Source organism: Amborella trichopoda, chromosome 8 (genome assembly GCF_054954075.1).
Source record: "Amborella trichopoda isolate Santa Cruz 75 chromosome 8, AtrichopodaSantaCruz75HAP2 v2.0, whole genome shotgun sequence".
NCBI lineage: Eukaryota > Viridiplantae > Streptophyta > Magnoliopsida > Amborellales > Amborellaceae > Amborella > Amborella trichopoda.
The window spans coordinates 6,719,591-6,728,313 of NC_142343.1; positions in this window are offsets into that span (position 1 = coordinate 6,719,591).

The window sequence follows — 8,723 nt, forward strand, 5'->3', positions numbered from 1 at the left end:
TTTCATAACTGGGGGCAACAATAGATTTCATATCACCATAAGGCTTTATGGCACTAGAATTACACTTTTGGCATAGTTTTGAGGTGTACCTTACTTCAATAGTGTAAGGTTGATACTTTATAGTTTATACATACATACTATTTAAAAATTGGTTATGTTAAGGTACTCATATATATGAGCATTTCCTTAATATACTCAATATTTTTGGACACTCATTTTTTATTGGTTGTTAATATAATTTTTTTAATAAGAGTATTTTTCGTCATTAGAAAGATATGATATATATTTCTATAAAAAACTAGTGCCATTTTACTAGTGATTAAGAAACAATCGTTGTTATGTGGATGATGTCATCATCCACTATAGTTGATAAATATTTTTTGCCTATCAAAAACTTATATTTTACTTTTAATTAATTATCTAAAAATACCCCTAAATAAAAAAGTAACTATATGATCGATAAGGATATCAATTGTTAAAAAGTATTGAGTACCTTAATAAAATATTCACATGTATGAGTACGCTAGATGAATTAAAGGCGGTGAATGAGAGCTTTACACTTCTCAAAATCTTTCAAGTATCTGGGATGGTATTGAGAACCAGCCGGTGCATTATTTTTCTCTATATACATGCTCAAACTGTACCTCCATTGTTGAGATGATATCCTTAATTTCATCAAACATACCTAGTAAAGGCTATGGATTGCATTCCTAGCTCCAATAGATTACATTTGAAGAGTCCTCTTCAATGACAAGTCTATGGGTTAAGGTGAACACTGTGCAAACTTTGGAAGGGGGATTTAGTCGTTGCAAAGTTGGTGGTGCATTCATGAAGTGATCGTGCGTTGGTGATTGACACCCAGCTGTCATGATCTCTAATGATCCCTCCAATCCCAACAGAACCTTAATTTTCAAAGGAGTTGTTGTCAAAGATTAAATTGAGGAAGCTAGTTGGAGGTGCTTTTGACAATGAAAAGTGTATATAATATGTCAACCTCGTACTGTACAAATAAGGTGCACTCGTCGTACTGTACAAATAAGGTGCACTCGGTAGATATCTCATTTTTTAAAATTAATAAATTTCATGATTTTTTTAACTTTAAAAAATCTATAGGACAATACTATTTCAGTAGATCCCTAAACCATAGACCATCACGATCCATGGTTCCATCCTATAATCTACACCTGGCAAATCTCTATCTTTTAGTAGTTATCCATTCCACACCTAACAAATCCCCATGTTTTAGTCGTTATCTATTCTACATCCCTATTAGGTCTCTAAGAAAAATAAAAATAAAAATAAAACTAACGTCCTTTTATTTTGGGAAGAAGGTGGCACGTAGAAGACTATGAACACCTCTTAAAAAGATGGGATGTGTAGGTTAAAAAGAAAGACCTGAGACATAGGAGGAGAGAAGTTAGAGAGAGAGACCTTAGAGAAAGAAAAACTTAGAGTAAGAAACCCTAGTTCTAAACTATCTTTAGATCAGAAAAACCATTCAACCAGGCTAAAACTTGGTTAACACTTGGAGAAAGAGACACAAATAGGACACTGATTCTGATACGGGCGAACCTTCGAAGGCTCGGGAGTCCCGGGCCATCTGGTCCGGTTTGGTATCATTTCTTACTCTTTATTATTTATTTTATGCTTTTGTTTCATTTTATTTAGATTACATTAGTTTTTATTGTTTTTTATTTTGTGTTTCATATTCGGATCAATGCTAGCGTTGCTACTTATCTGAGAACAGATCCGCTAGCCTTATATCAAAATTTGATTTTTCCCACATTCTCTATCATCTTCTTTTCAAATCAATTTGTGATGTTCAGATCTGAGTGATCTTCCTCTGAAGTTCACTCTGATTTTACACTATAAACAGTTTAGCACCCACTGTGGGGTATTTCGAGTTAGATTTCTCGTACAAAAAAAATTACCCAGTTGCCTTCTAGATAGAGCACGTATATTCATTTGGTGTATCTTCTGCATGTAAGGGAAGTGGATAAAGGTTTGGGTTTACGTGCTTATCTTATGTTATGCTTCTAAGGGGATAAACGTTTGGGTCTCATGTGATTTTTAAAGTAATAAGAAAAAATTAGAGTAAGAGAGGCTTTTGAACTTTAAAAAGAGAAAGAGGTGGTCGTGAGGATTATGCCTTACTGATATGCGTTCGATTCGTCCGTCTACCTCAGCAAGAAAAACTGTTGCCTCACTATATTTTTCAAGCTTGCCGGCAAGATCTTGTGCTTCTAAAAACTGCCTTCTGCACTCGCAACCGAGTATAACAGTTACAACTTCTCTTGCGAATCACGAAATTTTTGGCTTTTATTTGTTTTTTTTTTTTTCTACCACCTTGGTAGTTTTCTTGAATTTTTTTTCTCTATATATAAAAAAAAAAAAATGTTGTAAGGCCTCCTCGGTTTTGAAAAAACAAAAGTTTTTGAGGTCATTTCACTTTAAAAAAAAAACAATTGTTTTGCTCTTTTATTATTATTATTATTTCAAAAAATAAAAACTTTAGGGCTTTTTGGTTTAAAAATAATAATAAAAAAAATTAAGAAAAAAAAGGATCATTGTTGTGAAATTTTTGTTTTTAGGGCGATTCTATCTCCAAAAAAATAGAAAATAAAGACTTTTGCTAAAAGAAAAACTTTCTTTGTTTCAAAAAAAAAAAATTAGGCCTTCTTGTTTAAAAAAAAAAAAAAAAGTTTTATTGTCTTTTAAGGCCATTCTGTCTCCCCCCCCCCAAAAAAAAGAGTGTGTTTAAGGCCATCTTTTTTATAAATAAATAAATAAAAAGGCAAAAAGAAAAAAAAAAATTGCACACATTTAGCCATTTAAAAAAAAGAATCATCATTTTTTTTGGCGTCTTTGTGTAAAAAAAAAAAGAAAAAAATACTTACACCATCTCTTGCTCATTTTCAAGTGTTCCATCTTTTCAAAAAAAAAAAAAACTTTGTGAAAAAAAAATGTATATCTTTTGTTAAAAATTGCTTCTTCTTTTTTAAGCCACTTTGTTTTCCAAAAAATAAAAAATAAAAAATAGTAGATTAAGTTGTCAAATTCCTTATATGCTGCTTTATCATTATCTGTGAATAGATTAGTTGTGAAATTCTTTCTCTTATTTTTATAGTTAGATTAGATTTTTAATTCCTTACTTTTTGCTTCTATCCTTATCTTGCATATGCTTTCTGCATTATCTCTTTAGAAGTAGATCTTGAAAAAAAAAAAAAATCCACTTTCTCCCCTACCAAAAATAAGAAATAAAAAAATTCAGCACTTTTTTTTAGGCTTCTTTGTTTTCAAAAAAAAAAAATACTTTTCACCGTCCCATCTTTTTCAAAATAAAATAAAATAAAAAATCCTGAAAATCATTTTTCTAAAAAAAAGAAAACATTCTTTTAAGGCCTTCTTCCTCAAAAAAAAAATAAAAAATTTAAACTTTTAAGGTCTTTCTCATTTCTAAAAAAAAAAAATTTGCTTTGCAAACAAAAAAAAAAATCTTAAAGCTTATTTGATTTCAAAAAAAAAAAACTCTTTTGCCAAAAATTACTTTTTTTTAAGCCACTTTCTTTAAAAAAAAAAAAACAAAAAAACAAAAAAAAATATTTTAAGGGCATCTTGCTAAAAATAAAAAACCTTTAAAGACCTTTCTCATTTTCAAAAAGGAAATTATTTTATTAAAAAGAAACTTTTTTTTGGAAGTCTCCTTGTTTCAAAAAAAGAAAAAGAAAAGAAGGAAACATCAACAAAAAAACTAAACTTTCAAGGCCTTTCTTCTTAAAAAAACAAAAAAATCTCTACAACACAAAAAAAAAAGAAAATTTTGAAAACCAATTTTGTTAAAAAAGAAGAAGAAGTCAGTTTTGCTACTAAAGTTGCCTTTTTTTAAAGCCACTTCAGTTTCTAAAAAAAAAAGAATCTTCACTTAAAAAACAAAAACAACTTTAAGCCTCTCCTTCTTTCCAAAAAATAAAAAATTTGTCAAAAAAAAAAATAACATCTCTTGCATTTCTTTGCTTGTGATTCAACATTTGCCGCTTCTCTCTATTCATCAAAAAAAAAAAAAAAAAATCCAAGGTCACTTGCACTCTCTCTCTAATTGTGCCCTGATCAAGTTACCCTCAACTCGAGGCGCACTCGACTAGGCACGGACTGTGCCTGGTTTCACTGTTTTGACTAAGTACCTTCTTAGGGGTTGCTTACCCCTCCATATTTACTGTGCTATCGAGCGAGCTCTGCCTCGAAGCACGCATTGTTTGACACAATTGGTGCCGAGCGCCCACTTCTTTTCTTTATTGCATTGTGTGTTTGTTTGCTTGCCATGTTCTTTTTGCTTGCATGCTTCTTTACACACTCTTGCGCACACCGGGCCGAGAATGTCTGGGAAACCAACAACTATTTTTGAAAACCCCCAAAATCTGCATTAACGGCTTGAGGGGAACCTAGCTTTGAGAGTTAAGACGGTTGGGATTCGGGTAACTTTAACTGTGAGCGCCCCTCCGCAATCCTTTACCTCAAAGCAACTCCGTGCATAGTAGGACCTGATGAAAATCATATAACAGGACGCCAGGATCTACGTGGGGACCTATATCAGCCTAGTCGCATTTCAATAGTTAGGAACCCACTCTCAAGCCAAGCCTACCTATAATCTAGGTTAAAAGTTTTCGTGTGTTGTGCTTGCTTATTTATGTTGGTTAATCTTAGATCTTAGTCCGGACCCGCTTTTGGTCGAAGCTGAACCCTCTGGGTCCAAGTTTAGGCTTATACCCAGCCTAGCTCAGGTCCGAACCAGGTTCACACCTAGGTCTGAACCTAGGCCACCTTTTGGTTCGAGCCAAGGGCTCGTGCCTAAACCAACTTTGATCTAGTTCGGGTCCACATCCAGTCTGATCTTCAAAACTCTTTTGGTCCAAGCTCAGGATTGCACCCAACCCAGTCCAGGTCCGAACCAGGCTCACACCTAGGTTCGAACCTAGACCCATTCTTGGTCCGAGCCGAGACTCGTATCTATCTAGTCTAGATCTCAGTCTAGGTTCTAACATATGTCTTAGCATAGAGTTGCCTCTAAAGCTAGACTAGGCTTACCCTAGTTTAGGGTCTAAACCAAAACCCATCGAGTCTAGCATATTTCATCCAGTCTAGGTTCTAGCCTAGGTCTTAGTTAGGGTTTTGCCCCTAGAGTCAGACAAGGTCTACCCTGAGGCGTCGAGTCTAGATCTCATCGAGTCAAAGAATCATGACCCAAGATCATAGCAGAGCATGGCCCAACCCCATGACCCCACCTCAGTCTAGATCCAGAGAACTTAGTCAGTTCGAGAGGCACCGTCACAGTGCTCCCTCACAAATCATCCATAGCACTTGTGTTAGTGAGCCGACTCTCGACCAACATGGAACCAAACCTGGCCGTCCAAGCCGCCTTCAAGGCCACCATTTAAAAGTCACGAGCCAACAGGTTGATAAGGTTCGTAACACCTTGAATAGTCAAGGGGTTAGGCCGGGGGCAATCCTCCAAGACATAGGGGTTAACCTCAAATCCAATCGGCACAACAAAAACAAGGCCCCAACCCAAATATCTGAGTCAGCCGATCTCAGCCGTATGAACCCTGATGGTCAATTAGTAGCCCAACATTTAAGTCTTGACAATCAGTCAGTTAATGGGCGATTGGGTTCACATACAACTAAGGAAAGTCTACCCAAGCAACCCATCACCAGTAAAGATCAGGGTTTTGTCCTAACTCTATATAAAGACAATCATAAGGTGCATGCTTACTTTCAAGATTTGTTGAATAGAGGTACACCATCCAGCATAGTCAATCCGGGAAAGTTAGGATGGAAGCTCAAGTCATGGGCCAAATCCAACATTTTGGCTCAAACCATAATAATCTTAAGGTTGTTAGCCTGCTAATCCAACCCATTATGGGTTAGGGATCTAGTTCTAATCATCACTCGAGCCCAAGACTACCTAGAGGGCAGACTCCCTCTGACAATACTTATGACATTCTTTCACTCTTTCAGTCCAGTGTTGCGGCAAGAGAATACCCTAACCCTAGGGATAGATCATCCAATCAAGGTCAAGGTCAGGGTCAGGGTCAGGGTCAGGTTGACCTAGCCGCCCTCAGAGGTCTAGCCATCATAAGTGGTGATCCTATCCTACAAGCCTCCTTGTGTGGCCAAGTTGTGCAACCTCCGAGTGATGGGTATTCTCTAGCTAGATTCAGCTCGGGTGAGTCTACAAGCCGATAATCAACACATAAGTTCAACACATTCCTCAAGCTCAATCCTTGGCGCAACCTGCTACATAGGCCCAACAGCCAGTTTATACGAGCCATATACAACAAAAGTCGGGTTCAACAGACCATACAACTGAGCCAGCTCACAGCTATAACAATGACTCAATTCGCTCGTATAAAACGCCTTCAAGACTCTTTAGAGAAAATGGGAATACGAGATTTCTCAAATCCTAAAGCTTATGTACAAGAAATTCTATGACACATAGAAGATCTATCAGTGGGGTTTGTGATGCCACAGTTCAGAAATATATTTTCAGGGAAAGAAGTCCTGAGGCACACATCAACACCTACTTATTGATGGTCTACACACTGCGAGACCGACCCAACCAACTTAAGGTCATGTTCTCTCATAGATTATCAAAAGAACCCTTAATGTGTCATAGAAGATTCATAAAGGATGACCCTCAAGCAACTCATGACGAAATGTTCAAGCAATTTTCGTCTCGCTATAGTGGAGGAAGGCCAATACCCGTTACCCTTGGTGAGTTAACTTCCATCAAACAGAAGTTGGGCAAGTCTCCTTCCCTGTTTATAACCAGATTCAGAGAGGCAGTTATGAGGGTTATTGAAACTCCACTCCCTGAAGCTGTGAAAGTAAGCATGTCATTAGAGAACATGACTCCAGAATATGTCACGTTCTTAAGTATGGGCACAATCCCTTACTCGTTTGATGTTATGCTTGAAAGAATATCATGATACGAGCGAGCCAAGGAAGATAAAGCCGCAGATAGATGAACATGATCAAGAAAAGAAACCCTTCTGCAAACCATTCACAAGAAAAGACTAAAATTTATTCTATCACATGGAGAATGCAGACTTCCACACCAAGGGAATTCACTCCCATTTATGAACCTATGACTGATGTTATGAAGAACTTTCTTAAGGTATGACTCATAGAATTACTGACAGAAGCCAAGATTCCTCCTTTCCATGGAGGCGATACTTCTCGATGGTGCGATGGACATCAAAACTATGCCCATAGCACTAAGGAATGTCAAGCTTTCAGACATAAAGTTCAAGATCTCATCGATAACGGCATGATAAGTGTCAAAACGGAAGATGTTGACGGTAAAAAAGAATCCAGAATTCCAGATGTCTCGACAAAGAATATTGATGTCAACTTGATTAACTCAGAAAAATCACAAGCTGTGCCTAAACCTGAAGAACATCTACAAAGGCCTTGGAGCACAAGAAGAAATCAACTAGAAAGTCTAGTAGATAAAGAACAAAACGAGTATAACTTCACACAGGAGTTAATAACTACTCAAGATCAAAGCAGTGATGATGATCTTAGCTCCAAGCCCATAACCGAAGAAAGGGGAAAAGAAAGGGTTATCGCATCTAGAATTCCACTCCAAGATACACTTCAAAAAGTGGCCCAAGAAATCCCCATCATCAAGAGTCACACTAGAGCGTATGAACCATTCAACACGTACTTCCAAGTTAACACAATAAATAGTTCATACGTGTGTAGCAACGAATCAAACTCGTAAGAGCAATATGAACTCGAGCATGAGCTCAACCAAAGTTTTGAAGCTATGGATTCCCAAACCCATGATGACAAGAAAAACCTTAATTATGAGACAATAACTTATGATGGGGTAAATGAGCAAGTGTTAAAATGAAGCTCTTCACCCCAAAACCTTGACGACCCACCTAAATGGGATCAATATGATGAGGACGACGTGTTAGAAATTGATGTGATTCAGATCAACGAGAAGAGATCATCTTTTAAACAAGGGGTCAATACCCCAAAATCTCCCATTACACTTCCAAACAAGGGGCCAACACCTCAAATATTAAAAGAAGTCCAACCTTTGGAAATTCTAAGGGGACCACCTGGGCCACCTTCACCAAACTTCTTCGCCAATCCACCTATATGGGATGAGGAGCCAAGCTTAGAAGATTTAATCGAGTCACCTCTCAACGTGAACCCAGTTATAGATGATGGAGAAACAAATAACCCAAATTTGACTATTCCCAAAGATTTGGCATCTTCACTAGAATTGATAGAGCTAAAACCTTTGAAAATTCTAAGAGCCCCACCTAGGCCACCTTCACAAGATTTCTTGAATGATCCACCAATTTGGGATCAAGAATTGGATATTGAAAATTCGACTATGTTACCTCCTCAAGAGGCAGGTTCTCTAAAATTCATTAACGACAACAGCGCAACTTCGATAACCATAGCATCACCATATTAAGAGGATTAAACCTGTGAATAATAATTCCCAACGGAACAGAAAGCCCTGCAAGGGTAACCCCATCAAAATATTCAATAGGGGCAAATTCCTCTCATGAAGATGATACAATATGAGCAACTAATGAAATTGACCCTTGTTTGTTGATTCCTAACAGGGGCAACTAAAGAGATTGAACCCTTATTCGTTGACTCCCAACATGTCGTAAGGCCATCTAACACCAACTCAATCACTC